Source organism: Myxine glutinosa, chromosome 10, assembly GCF_964187855.1.
Source record: "Myxine glutinosa chromosome 10, kmMyxGlut1.1, whole genome shotgun sequence".
Taxonomy (NCBI): domain Eukaryota; kingdom Metazoa; phylum Chordata; class Myxini; order Myxiniformes; family Myxinidae; genus Myxine; species Myxine glutinosa.
Window position 1 is genome coordinate 129,645,630 of NC_136270.1, and position 15,371 is coordinate 129,661,000.

At 47.8% G+C, this 15,371-nt stretch overlaps 1 protein-coding gene across 1 annotated transcript in view; it reads left to right on the forward strand.

Annotated features, from left to right (window-relative positions):
- Nucleotides 1-15,371, forward strand: part of LOC137433767 (uncharacterized) — a 55,807-nt gene that overhangs the window by 27,064 nt on the left and 13,372 nt on the right. The gene's annotated exons all lie outside the window — the stretch shown is intronic.

Consider the following 15,371-nt stretch of genomic DNA (forward strand, 5'->3'; position numbering starts at 1 on the left):
CCGACAGATTTATATGGGGCCTAAAACCCCCAAAGGCACAATGGGGGAAAAATAATACATTCCATTTTTATAAATAAATAATACTTCAACTCATATTTTCCTTTACACTACATATTGTTACAGACGCGGTTTTGGATGTTAGTTTACCGAGCGGTTTGGTATGACCGCATCTGCACAGTTTACCCGATTCCACTCGAATGTTGGCCAAATCGCGCTATGCTAAATCAATTAAGGAAAGGACACAACGGCTGGGTTAAATGACACGACACCAGGGGTACAGTTCTCAAGACCTCCGGAGGAGGTTATAATATTGGTTTGCAGAACGTTTAGATTACACTGACAAGAGGTACAGCATAGAAAGGTGGGCACTTAAATACGGTCTTATCTTAGCCCCGACAGACCACAGATAAACGGGACAAGACTGACTCACACAGGGATTGATGGCAAGGAAGGGCAGGTAGTCGATGGACAGCACAAGGTGCACCTTGGCTCAGGGACAGGATCCACACGGTCCGGTCCAGATATGCGGGGAGGTATCGTCGCGCTGGAGGTGGCGTCTGGTTCTCTTCAAGCTGGGGGCGCATCTGACGTCACCTCCGGTAAGTGGCTGCGTATATCCAGCGGGGAGTGACACGCCCTCGGCTCGTTAGCTCCGCCCCAGATGGAATCGGCCCGCCGCTTCTTATTGGGTGCGGGGGGGTTACCGGGCTCCGCCCTTGACGAGGAGCTGACAGTCAGCCCCTTCGTGGTAACCCCGTCAGAGCACATGGGCAATGGCGGCTAACCAAGCCGGAGTGAGGACGCACACTCCCCGCGCGCTGTTGTTGTAGTTGTTGTTGTTGTTGTTGTGGTAGTTTCATGAGGAAGATGGGAGGAGGTATGGGGAGGTCCTAAACTCACTACTGGTGCCATACAATCACATTCTGGTGCAACGAAGAGTCAGAATTAATGGAAACGAGTCCTTAACTGACATAGACTAAGAATAACTAGCAAGATGTCCTATAGTTGTCTACGTGAGATGCGGTGAACCTGGGCACGACATTTAATGGGGGGAAAAAGGGAAGGTCGGTTCTACAGAGTGTTGTTTACAGACAATGGGACTAGGGAATGGGGGATTGGGGATAGTTGGGGAGTATTGGGGAAATAGGGGAATATTTACAAGTGGATATGGATGGAGGCCAAATCCCATATCCGCAACATTGCACCCTTCTCTACCTCGGGGCGTCCCGACCCGATAAATTTTTACCTACTTTAGTGTGGCACTCAGATGTAGTTCCCTCTACTATTAACTCTACCCTGAGTGCGACAGTTTTACAGATATTCACAAATGAGTAAATATGTCCCCCTGCGACGTTGCACCCTTCTCCTCACAGAAACACACCCACAGGATAACCGAATCGCGGAAATAATTCTCAAACTACACATACAGCCGGTAGGGAGCATTATTTACACCAGACTACACTGATATTTACACTACGATCCAGGACCTGTTTTTGGAGGAACACATGCAGATGTTATGCATAGAGAGAGCACGCATGCCAGCATCGATACACCAACCCACGAGTGCTCTGTGGCCTTACGGCCTTTAATAATGTGCAGAGCACCCCTTCCAAGCACCAAAAGCACCACCCCATCATGTACAGTCAGCACCATCCGGTGCACCAATAAAGTGTTTATAGTCACCGGTGGTGTCGCAGCCGGCCGATGTTCTGCCGCTGGTCTTGCCTTCGTGTGGTGCACTTGGCCTTCTGGCTTCCTTCAAAAATAAAGAAAGGCGCCAACCGCGTCCATTTCTAAATTGTGGCCGTCAGGGGGCCAACTATTAGTGGTTCACCTGTATGGCATAGGTGCCACGTTGACCCATAGGTCCATCAACGGGTGGTGCTTGCCCGCAAGAGAACTGCGGTCCATGGTGGGCGGCCACAAAAATTGCGGTCCATATGGTGTATCGATCCCGGCAGCAAGCAGCGAAAGTGCAGGCCCACAACTGCGGAGCCAGCACCTCTCTCTCCTCTCTCTCTGCCCCAAAGCCAGATCCTCGGAGGTGGGAGACAAAAGAAGCAGACAAGTGAGTAAGGTGGTAAGGGCGCAAAAGTGCACGCAATGTAAGGTAATGCACACTGGGGGCACATGGGAACCAGGTGAGACAGGTACGTTCCTACCGTACGCCCCCCCCCCCACCAGGTAACCTACATTGCCCCTCCCTTACCCCTTACTGTATCCACACAACACAACACTACCCATAAACATCTACTTTACAAATCAACAAACGTCCCTACTGTCTTCCCCGTTCCTCCCATAAACCAAATTCGTCTTCTCTCCCTCCTAACCAATCAAATTTGCCATCTCCAACTCAACATCATAATTTGCCATCACCAATTCATCATCAGTCCCTCCTAAGGAGGGAGAGATGGAATCACCCCAATGTCTCATCCACGTCGTGATGCGTCTCACAAATCCAACAGCAATTCGCATTTCCTGCAACACAAAACAAGGGAACACAGGTGTGGAGTCATCATCACCACAGGTAAGTGGCTGCGTATGGTGCGACAGGTTCATCAATCCTAACTATTTCCTAAATGACTTTAACAACTTTACATTACCCGGGGTCTTTCTCCGGCCAAACCATTGGCCCTCTTACACTATGGGTTCTAAAAACCAATTCCCATTGACCAAACTGTGGTGCTTTTCAATTTGGAGTCTCACTCCCCCGATTCATCTCCCGGTGGCCTCGCACAATTTCTGGGCTGCGACGTGTAGCTCTCCCAGCAGGTCTACCCACCTGCACACCTCCACCACTGCAGTTGCCTCCGAGCTTACCTGCTCCTTACCCTAACCTAACTACCTGGGGAAGGCCCTCTCCTGGCTCTGTCACCCCACTCGGTGCCCTCTGGCACTGGGCTACCCGGGTCCGTCCTCCGGATCCTCGGGCCCCATCCACAACAACTACTACCGGCTCCCAGAGCCCACCTGCGGCCTCACCTGGCCGACATCCTTACAGTGGTGGAGCGCCCAACCAACTACACACACTAACAGGCTACACGCCCAGCCATTTCCACAACACTAATGCACCCATCCGCAATACCATTCTGCAACCGCACCACAAATGCCAATATCCAACCACAATTTACCTATACCCTCTACCTAACACTTACACTACCCGCCCCGGGTACTCGTGAAAGGGGTCCACTCTTCCCCCATCCACACCTTCGCACCATGCACACCACTCCGTACCACTTACTCCATGTACTCCACACACCTGTACTGGCACACCTGTGCTCTCACACCTTGTGCCACCTGCACCCTTCTCTCCCCAAGCGCATTCGCGCTGATCCACAACACTCACTACTCATCCACTGCTCCACTCACCTGTCCAGTTCTCACACAGCATCATCTCATCTAACTACTCCCCTCTGAAACTTGCGCTTCCCAGTCGTCCCTTTAAACTATTGCGCTCCCTCGTCATTATCATCCACACTAAACTACCTGCGTCCCCACTACAGGTATCAGTCACTACCTAACCTAGCCTCCTTTATGGTTCACCCTCAACAATCACCAATAAACTCCAATACATTCAGAACTCCGCTGCCCGTCTACTCACCCATTCCCGGACCCGTGACCACATCACCCCCGTCCTTTACAAGCTTCACTGGCTCCCCATCCCCCAGAGAATCCAGTACAAAATCCTCCTCTTGACCTACAAAGCCCTCCATAACCTGGCCCCATCCTACCTGGCTGACCTCCTCTCCAGACACACTCCCACCCGCAACCTCCGCTCTGCTGGTACCAACCTCCTGACTCCCCCCCCCCATCCGGACCAAATTTAGATCCTGGGGGGACAGGGCCTTCTCCATCGCTGCTCCCACCCTCTGGAACTCGCTACCTCACACCATCAGAGACTCCTCCTCACTCACCACATTCAAAACATCACTCAAGACCCACCTGTTCAACACTGCATTCAACATTTAACCCACAGCATCTAACCCCTGACTATCTCCTCTCCTTCTCCCTCCTTTGTGCTTTGAATATTTCCCTATTGATTCTTCTTTTTTTGCAATTGTTTTTATGTTTTGCTATGCATTATGTTTTGCACTCTGTCAAAGCGTCTTTGGGCTTCCTGAAAAGCACTATATAAAATAAATGCATTATTATTATTATTATTAACCTTATCGTCACCTAATGTCATCTTCTAGGGCCCTATCAATATCCTAACCCACCCGGGCTAGTTTTCACTGCCATACACCCCATAATCTACAGCGCATTTGCCCCCACTATGGGAAGGGTGGCAGGGATGCCACCCTTACCCACCGTCATACGGCGTGAGTGGGACCTTGTGGGACCACCTCGTATGCGAGTCGTTGCCCGCCTGCCGGACCCCGTGCGTCGCCCCTTGCGGGGTCAGCGCGGGGCCGAACCGGCCGGGCCCCCACAGTACATTACCCCCAAGGGGCTCTCGTGCCTCCCCGGTCCCTCCAACAACTACCCCTGTTGGTGTCGATGCATGGGTCACACCTCCGCAACCCGCTACCCATTCCATACCACCACAACCTTGCTCACCCACACCTCGCACCTCTCGTTCCATACCCTCCGGACCAGCCATACACCTCACTCTTGGCCTCTCACGAACATCCGGGTCTATCTCGACCCCCAAACTTATTAAATCACCTGGCGCATCATACGCACGACCATATTGGTCACCACTTACACCGGGTCCTCTTTCTCTTCGCTTCTCCTCCATCACCTGCGAATCCCTCATCCGGTTAATGAGCACATCATCACGATCCGAACACAGACTTTGGACCAATTCTTTTACCTCCTCTTTTATCTCTTTCTTATCCTCTCTCCGTCGCTTCTTAATTTCGCTCACCCCTTCTTCCACTTCTTCTAATTTCTGTTTCACCTCCTTCATCTCCTCGTGCGCCCCTTTAAGTTCTTCCTCTAACTCCACTTTATTTTTTTCTATGTGCTCCCGCACCTCCCGCTCTTTAACCTCCATCACCTCTACCACTTTGTTCATTTTCCTCGTCAGGTCCTCATGTACCGTCTGACACTCTTTTTTAATTACCCCTACGTCCTTTTTCATCTCCTTCTGTGTCGATTTTAAACCCTCTATTACCGCTGTGTTCTTCTTTACCTGGTCCCCCAACTCCTTTTGTCCCACTGTCAGTTGTTCTACTCCCAGCGTCAACTCCTCTATACCCCCTTGCAATTTTACAGTCCCCTTTCTCACCTCCTTCTCCATGCGCTCCTTACAGTGCCTCACCTCCTCGCGCACTCCTCCGACCTCCTCACTCACCCCTCTTCTGATCTCCTCTCCCATCACTTGCATCTCCTGCCCAGATGCCACCCTCATCTGCTCCATTTCCTCCCTGTGAGCATCCAGTTTGGTTTCTACCCCCATTCTGACCCCCTCTATCTGCTGCCCCATTTGTTTAACTTCCCTTTCCGCTTGGTCCCTCATGTCCCTCAATTTGCCTTCCATCCTGTTTTCTAACCCCTCTAACCCCTTTTGCATCCCTTCCATTTGATTCTCCTGGGCAGCCATTCTATTTTCCACCCCCATTAACCCCTCCTGTATTTCCCCTAATCTATTGTCTAATCCCTCTATTCTACTCCCTAACCCTCCGATCTGGGCCCCCATTTGGCCCTCCAATCGCTCACCCTGAGCATCCATCCGGTTCCCCATTACCCCCATTTGGCTTCCCATTACCCCCATTTGGTTTCCCATTACCCCTAATTGCTCACTCTGAGCCCTCATTTCCTCCCTCATTTTCTCGCTATTCTGGGCCATAAGGGCCTTCATTTGTATGAAAAAAAGGTCCAAATCTACCAGCGGCGCTACTACGGTCACGGGCGCGGTCGTCGTGGCTATGTTCGAGGCGCCATTTTGCGCGCCCGCAACCTCATGCGCGACGACGCTATTTTGCGAATCTGCTACCCTCACTGCTTCGCTCTCCTCTTGTCCCTCATTTTGGTCCTGGATCGACCCTGCCTCCCTCTCCTCTACCGGAACCCAGCCGTCTTGGTCTGCCATAGCGCGACTTTCAAAATTCGGGTTTTTATTTTTTTTGTAAAACACAATTAAATTTCGCTGTTATAATTTCGAGCGCGTGAAACGCGCTCCGGATCGAATCCCACTTCCCGACACCAAATGTTACAGACGCGGGTTTGGATGTTAGTTTACCGAGCGGTTTGGTATGACCGCGTCTGCACAGTTTACCCGATTCCACTCGAACGTTGGCCAAATCGCGCTATGCTAAATCAATTAAGGAAAGGGCACAACGGCTGGGTTAGATGACACGACACCAGGGGTACAGTTCTCAAGACCTCCGGAGGAGGTTATAATATTTGTATGCGGAACGTTTAGATTACAAGGACAAGAGGTACAGCATAGGAAGGTAGGCACTTAGACACACTTATCTTAAATCCCGACAGACCACAGATAAACGGGACAAGACTGACTCACACAGGGATTGATGGCAAGGAAGGGCAGGTAGTCGATGGACAGCACAAGGTGCACCTTGGCTCAGGGACAGGATCCACACGGTCCGGTCCAGATATGCGGGGAGGTATCGTCGCGCTGGAGGTGGCGTCTGGTTCTCTTCAAGCTGGGGGCGCATCTGACGTCACCTCCGGTAAGTGGCTGCGTATATCCAGCGGGGAGTGACACGCCCTCGGCTCGTTAGCTCCGCCCCAGATGGAATCGGCCCGCCGCTTCTTATTGGGTGCGGGGGGGTTACCGGGCTCCGCCCTTGACGAGGAGCTGACAGTCAGCCCCTTCGTGGTAACCCCGTCAGAGCACATGGGCAATGGCGGCTAACCAAGCCGGAGTGAGGACGCACACTCCCCGCGCGCTGTTGTTGTAGTTGTTGTTGTTGTTGTAGTTTCATGAGGAAGATGGGAGGAGGTATGGGGAGGTCCTAAACTCACTACTGGTGCCATACAATCACATTCTGGTGCAACGAAGAGTCAGAATTAATGGAAACGAGTCCTTAACTGACATAGACTAAGAATAACTAGCAAGATGTCCTATAGTTGTCTACGTGAGATGCGGTGAGCCTGGGCACGACATTTAATGGGGGAAAAAGGGGAAGGTCGGTTCTACAGAGTGTTGTTTACAGACAATGGGACTAGGGAATGGGGGATTGGGGATAGTTGGGGAGTGTTGGGGAAATAGGGGAATATTTACAAGCGGATATGGATGGAGGCCAAATCCCATATCCGCAACAATATTTACCTGTGATCTGTTTTTTTTTTTTTTTTTTTTTTTTTTGTATACAAGATCGAGGCTCGTGAAAGAGCGAACATTAATCACACAGAAAGACAAACCGACACATAAAACATATAACATAGGGAGCGGTAGACAAGATGGGGAGAGAGGGGGAAGGACACAAACACAACATTTGAGAGCAGGGACCGAGAGACATGGAGACATCGAGAGATCTGAGAGAGGGCGAGGGCTTTGGGGGGGGGGGGGCGTGGGAAGGGGGCAGTGGGAGAGGTATAAAACATATGGACACTGCCAGGACTTCCAGGAAAGAAGTTGGAATTTCAAACAAGGTGGATCTGGGGTGAATTAGCGGGGGTAGAAAAGATCAAGGTTTTGGATGGGGGAAGATAAGAGATGGTGGTGAACAGCTGTTTTAAAGACCTGGAGGGAGGAGTGGGATTGAAGGGAGTGAGGGAGTTTGTTCCAGAGGCGGGAGAAAAGAGGAATGAAAGAGTGAAGGTGAGCGGAGAGCCGAGATTTCGGCAGTTTAACCAACAGAGGGTTGCTGGCAGATCTTGTGCGACCTGTAGGAATATTTGGGGGACAGAGCACAGAGAGAGCTGGGGGTGCAAGGCCGGAGAGGAGTCGGTAGAAGACAGAAAGACCACCTACCTGCCTGCGGTGAGTGAGTGAAAGGCCCTCAGAGATAGCTTCATCGCGGGAGATTCCAATAATTCTGAAAGCTTTGGTTTCAACAGCGTGAAGCCGAGCTAGGTGTGAGGCAGGAGCACCGGCCCATAGGGGAGAACAGTATTCCATTGAGCTGCGGATGAAAGCCTTGTATGTGGTGAGGAGCTCAGGTGTGCCGAGGAAGGACTTCGCACGACGGAGGATGCCCAGTCGGCGACTGGCTTTGGAGGCCAGCTTGGAAATGTGGTTTTCCCAAGAAAGATCATGGCAGATAGTGAGACCCAAAATCTTGAGCGACAGAACTTCTTGGAGAGGATTGTTGAGAAAGTAGATGGGAGGGTTGTCCAGTCGATCTTTTCGGAGAGACATAGTAAGAGTGTGAGATTTGTCAGGATTGAAAGACATGTTCCACTTGTTTGACCAGTCTGTGATTTTGTCCAGGTCTTCAGAGAGTGAGGAGGCAGCAGACAGCCGATCTGAGGGAAGAGGAATGGAGCGGCAGAGAGTGGAGTCATCAGCAAAGAGATAGAGAGGATTTTCGAGAGAGTCAGAGAGATCATTGATGAAGACCAGAAAAAGCACGGGGCCCAGAACACTGCCTTGGGGAACTCCAGCCTGAACAGGAAGAGGAGATGAGAGAAACCCATTCAGGGCCACACGTTGACGACGACTAGAGAGGAAGTCCGCCAGCCATGCGTGGAGATTTCCATGGATACCAAAGGAGGAGAGTTTGGTGAGCAGAGCGGGGTCCCAGACCGTGTCGAAGGCACGTGATATGTCGAGGGAGACAGCTCTAATTTCCTGTTTGGCATTGAGGACCTCCATCCATTGTTGAGACAGCAGAAGCAGCATGTCCAGAGTAGAGTGACCTGGTCTGAAACCAAATTGATGATCAGAGATCAAGCCATTGGAGAAGAGGAAAGATTTCATATCAGAAGCAATGATGGATTCCATGACTTTGCTGATAATTGGGAGAAGGCTGATTGGTCTGTAGTTGCTAGGATCTGTTTTTGCACCTTTTTTGTGCAAAGCGGTGATGTTGGCTGATTTCCAAGCAGATGGCAGTTGACCTTGAGCAAAAGAGAGGGTGAAGAGAACAGAGAGAGGGTGAGATAGAGCAGCAGAGCAGGATTTTAGGACCCGTGGGCTGATGCCGTCGGGTCCAGTTGCAGAATCAGAGTCGAGGGTTGACAGAAACTTTTCCACCTTGTCAGGAGGAAAGGACACGGAGTCCAGGAGCAGCAGGGTACGACTGGGTATGGTGGGTACAGAGAGGGATGGGTTTGGGACACAAGATTTAGAGGCAAACACAGAGTTGAGGCATTCAGCTTTTTCACGTGCGGAGTCAGCTGTGTAGCCGTTTGAGGTAAGGGAGGGGATGGAGGGGGAACAAACACCAGAAACGGATTTGACCAGACGCCACCAGGATTTGGAAGAGGGAGACAGATAAGAGAGTTCGGTCTTGAGAACGGAGAGATATTGTTTCCTGGCTCTCCTGAGGGTGGACACACACTTGTTTCGGGCTTTGTGAAAGGAAATGAGATTTCCTTCCGTTGGATTTGCTTTCCAGGAGACGAAGGCAAGTTGTTTCTGGGCAACAGCCTCACCACAAGATTCCGTGTACCATGGACGGGAGGAAGGGTATGACAACTGAAGACGAGATGGGATAAATCTGTGCATGAGAGAGAGCAATTTACTTTGGAAGAATTCCCAGGATGAGTTGATGTCAGAGGTGGTAGAGATGGGAGACCAGTCCAGATGATTGATGGCTGCTTGAAGACCGTGCCAGTTGGCCTGAGTGAAATGCCAGACTCGTCGACGCTGAGCAGGCTCCCTGAGGATGGTCAGAGAGATGTCCACTTTAACAAGGACATGATCAGATGATCCGATCGGAGCAGAAGAAGAGCAGCAGACATTTTCAGGGAAGTTAGTCATAACCAAGTCCAGAAGAGAAGATGTTTCGTTGACTGAGATCCGGGTCGGGAAATTGACAGATTGTGTCAGTCCCAGTGAGTCGCAGAAGTCCTTTGCTGAGGAGCCATGGCTGGTGAGAGAGGTACCCACACCCAGCCAACTGGCATGATGACAGTTGAAATCACCACATATGAGGAAGAGAGAGTTGGGATGAGTAGATAGAAGTTGGTCCATATCATCAGACAGCGAGATGTAGATGGAGTCATCACTGTTTGGTGGACGGTACAACACACATATGAACAAGAGGTGGGAGCGAAGGGGAAGCCGTAGCCAGAGGTATTCCTGGGGGTGAGGTGGAGAGAGTGCAGTGCAGGGCGAGTGAGGAAGAGAGTTTTTGATAAAGATAGCAACCCCGCCTCCAGGACGAGGCTCAGGTCTATCATACCGGAGGAGGGAGTAGCCCGGGAGAGATACTATGGAATCAGAGACATCATAAAGGAGGAAAGTTTCTGTTAAGCAGATCACGTCTGGTTTGACAGAAGCAACCTGTATGGAGAGATCAGTTAAGTTTGAACGAAGGCCCCGGATGTTTGAGGTCCATACCGTTAATGAAGAGGAAGGGGGAGCATCAGATACAGAACAGGGGGGAGGAGGGGTAGGGTAAGATGTGGAAGAGGTGGAAGAGGTAGGGAGAGCTGTTGAAGGTGTGTCAGAGATTTCAGAATAGCTCGGAGAAAGGGAAGGATGGGGCGGACAAAAGGTTTGATGGTGATTGGGTGAGCCACAATGAGGTGTTATTTGAGGAGGGGGAAGAGCGAGGCAGAAGGTTGGGGGAGATGGAGGTGAGAGTTTGAAGGGGGAAGAAGCGGGGAGGACGCTTTGAGGAGGGGGAGTGAGAGGGGGGAAATTGAGAAGCAATGAGGGTGGGGAGATTTGAAGGGGAGGGGTGAGGGGGGAGTTTGGGAGGGAAGGGACAAGGGGAGGGATTTGAAAGGGATGGGATATGGGGGAGATTTGGAGGGGAGGGATGAGGCAGGAGTCTAGGAGGGGAGGGGCGAGGGGGCGTCTTGGCGGGGAGGGGTGAGGGGGTAGTTTAGGAGGGAGGGGGGCAAGGGGGGAGATTTGAAAGGGATGGGTGATGGGGAAGATTTGGAGGGGAGGGGTGATGGGGAAGATTTGGAGGGGAGGGGTTATGGGGAAGATTTGGAGGGGAGGGGTGAGATTGGATTTTTGAAAGTGTACGATTTATGGGAAACGAACATTTATTGCAAAATGAGTTTCTTGTGACCTTCGAGTTAAAAATACGTTTAAGGACGCTGGATGGAGGATGGAGTGCAGGAGAGTTTAGGGAATGTAGAAAAAAGGCACTATAGGAGATGGATATTTTTTTTGGGATGAATTGATTTGGTGAGCAAGTCGAAAGCAGCCTTTTAAAGAAGAAGAAGAAAAAGGTGTTATAAAATATGACGGAATACATAACTTGAGGGGAAAGTGTAAACATTGAAGGTTAATGAGTGAAAACTATCTGGGGAAATGGGGGAGAAACACGTGGTCGAAGAACGAAACAACGAATAAGAATGAATAAACGAATGAGAACAGAGAAGGAAATGTTTTTTTTTTTTTTTTTTTTTTTTTGAGTTGAGATTTACACAAGGAAGTAGGCTATGGGTGAAAAGACTGGGAATACAGAGAACGAAAGTTATTGGATCACAAACGACGGACCACTGAGAAAAACAAAGCCTCAAGGTTGTACAGTGCACGCTGTACAAGGCCTTGCTCGCGACACGGCAAACAGACGATCAATTTATGAAAGATAAACACCGAGAAACAACCAAAGTTGCACACAATAACTTCACACACCGAAAGATAAATACAGTTTCGACAAAATACAATTGTGAACAGACTTAACTTCGAAAAACGTGGAGACCGTGTGGAGCTTCGAAAATCCCTGCCGCCGTCTCCAAGATCTCGCGAGATTTCAGAGTCTCTCAGAGACCTGTTGCAGGTCTACAAGAGCTTTGCGTTGCTGCTGTCGTTAGTGTTGTTGTTGGGGTTCTTGTTGGGGGTCGATTTTTGAAAAGTGCACCCTTTGGTCGGACAGCTTGTGGACCACACCCACATATGTCGCTTGACGTTTTTTTCGCCAAGACGCAATGATATGGCCACCATCTTGGTCTTCTGGTGGGCCTTTCACATTAGGCCTGTATGCCTCTGCTGATTATACACTGCCCGGGTTTGCAGCGTCAGATTTCCATTGGCTTTGTTTGGGTCGCGTGTTATTCATGATGAGGGACCCAGAAAAATCTAATCATATGTCGAATAATAGTATAGTAAGGTTTAATCCTGGGGTTCTTAACCTGGGGGTATGGGGACCAAAATCTGGGGGTATGGGACTCGTAATAAATTATAATAATAAATTGTAAAAAATTCAATGAAATATCAACTTGTTTTAGTTTAGTTTAGTTTAGTTTGTTTTGTTTCTTTGTTGACAAGCAAAGAAATCCATAGGGATAAAATCCTTATGATTTTCTTTCCTGTTCTGTTCCAAATTATCCATATGTAAAACTAAGCTATTGAGATATTTTGAAGTCACACTGGAACCTAATGGGACTTGGGACTTGGATCAGGCATGGATCCCCGAACTTGGCACATTTTCTGGGTAATAAGTTACCAATTTTCATCCAAAAAAATAGGCAATTAAAGTAAAAACACCCCTCAGAATACACCACAGCGCACCTAGAAACCAAAAAAATTATAGGGGGACATTCCCCCAGTCCCCTTAGCTATGCGCACCTTCGGTGCGCCTTGGTCAGTCAACAGTCTGGCGATGGGGGTATGAGGACATCGTGGGCAATCCGTTGGGGGTCTTGACAGGCAAAAAGGTTAAGAACCCCTGGTTTAATCAGTCAGGAAGCCTGGTACATCAGAATGTGCAGTACGTCGTAAGTCATGGTAATCAAGTGTTACCTTACGTTACGTAATCAAGCGTTACCTTACATTACATAATCAAGCGTTACTTTATATTTTACTTCTATTTTAATAGTGCATTAAATGTGTGTTTCCCAATTGTGCTGTTCATCTTTTAAGAGTGCTTTATATGTGCATTTCCCAATCGGCCTATTACTAGTTTTTGTCACAGTTTGTGACCTCAGTACGGTCATTCTTGTTATAAATACGAGAATTTCTAAGTGATTCTTCAGCATTGAGAGATAGTGCCAAAACGATATATAACATGATATTTAACTCTCAGATGCAGGCATAAAAAATCCTACATAAACGCAGCCATTGGGCTTCGGAGGCCCAACGGATGTATTGTTGTGATGTTTTTTAAAAATTTTTATTTTTTATTTTTCATAGATTTTTTTCTTTCATATCCTTTTTCAATTCAAGTCGATGCTCATGGATGTGTTTTTGCTCAGAAAATGTGAATCATTGATCCTATTAGTTCGAAGAATCCCATACAAGTAATGAATCTTTTCTTTTCTTTTTTGCCAAAAATTTTTTTGTTTTTTGTTTTTCAACTTTTTTTTCTCTAAAAGGTTGAGGCTCATGGAGGAGTATTTGCTCAAAAATATGATTCACTAATCCTCTTATTTAGAATGTATATGTCCACAACTGTATAAAATCCTACACCTATGCAGCCATTGGGCCTCGGAGGCCCCACAAATGTATTCGTGTAAAGTTATTATTTTATTATTTTTTTTCATATTTTTGTCAATGAATTATTTGTAACCAAGTTATAGGAGCATATAATGAGGCTCATATCAAGAAAATAATGATATAACATAGAAGTACAACAACATTTATGCGGGGCCTCAAAGGCCTGCATTCGTGTCGGATTTTCGGGTTATAAGTGAAGAATGCAGATTTTCCAACGAGCCTGAATGATTTTTTTTTTAAGTGAAATTTTAAAGTGAACTGAATTTTGTGTAACAACATGAAAGTCGGTGAAAATGAGGCTCATTAAAAAAAATTTATACAGCATAGTTTTTGCAACAAAAAAAACCTTGTGGGCCTCCGAGGCGCAATCACTGCATCCAAAGGTTAAAAAAAAGTTATGGACGAGTTATGACTAAACTTAGTGGATGAGTTGGTTCGGTGACAAGAACAAGCCGATTAGATTTTGGTTCAGGTCTGGAGGCAGATCCGGCCTACCAGTGGGATAGAAACCATAAACTGTTCAGCCTGGTAGAGGTATGCGCTCCACCGAGTGCCGTTATGGTTTTTCATGTGAAACATGGAAATTTTTCATACACTTGCAATTCAATTCAAAAAGTGTGTGAGATCCTTTTCACATTAGCATTAAACATGTGAATTTATTTAGGCATAAATGATAGCGTAAAACGACAGGAGCACGAAGGATAATGCCTGAACGATTAAAACATGCCTGTGTCGTTCCTGTTCCCATTCATTAAGAACAATGTTAAAAGTAAATAAAACATGTTTAATTCACAATCTCATGAGATCCTGTCATCTCACGATTCTTCAGTAAAAATAGTGGTTAAGTAAGGTAAATGATAAAAACAACATAGAAGGTTATTGGTAATGGAGAAAATAATATGCAACCGGAATATCGGAATACATATTATGTGAGATTTTGCAAACAAGAGAAGAAGAAGCGACGTGCTGATAACCTTTTAACTTAGGAAATTGCTTCTCTCATGCAATAACAAGAACGACCGCACTGTGTCACAACCTGCAACAAAATCCGGTAACAGCCCGATTGGGAAGCATGCACTTAATGCATTAGTAAAAGATTAACTCGACACCTCTTATCCATGTTACCCTCCCCATGGTTACAGTCACGTGAAAAAGTAAGTACACCGCATGTAAAGTTTTGACTTTTTCAACATATTTCAACATACAGCTATTTGATCTTCATTTCAACAATATTGATAGATAAAGGTGATATAATATAACAAATATCATGAAACATTTACATTTTGTAGTCCATTGTATAATTTAAATAAACATCAATGCAAATTTCGCATGTGGAAAAAGTAAGTACACCCTTGGCTCTAATAGGTGGTATTGCCCCCTTTGGCAGAAACAACCTCAAGTAGGCGTTTCTTATAACTGTCTACCAGTCTCTGACTTCGACTGGGAGAAATGTTTGCCCACTCCTCCATGCAGAATTCTTTCAGCTGTGCGATGTTTGAGGGGTTTCTTGCATGCACAGCTCGTTTCAAATCCCCCCACAACATCTCAATGGGATTTAGATCCGGGCTTTGACTTGGCCATTCTAGAACCCTCCATTTCTTTCTTTTCAGCCATTCCTTGGTGGATTTACTGGTATGTTTAGGGTCATTGTCATGTTGCAAGGTCCACCTTTGGTTGAGCTTCAACTTTCCGACAGATGGCCTCACATTATCCTCAAGCACCCTCTGGTACAATGAAGAATTCATCGTGGATTCTATGATGGTGAGCTGCCCAGGCCCTGATGCAGCAAAGCTGCCCCAAACCATAATATTTCCACCACCATGCTTTACAGTTGGTATCAGGTTCTTGTGGTCAAATGCAGTCTTTGGTTTTCACCAAACATGTCTCCTGGTACTGT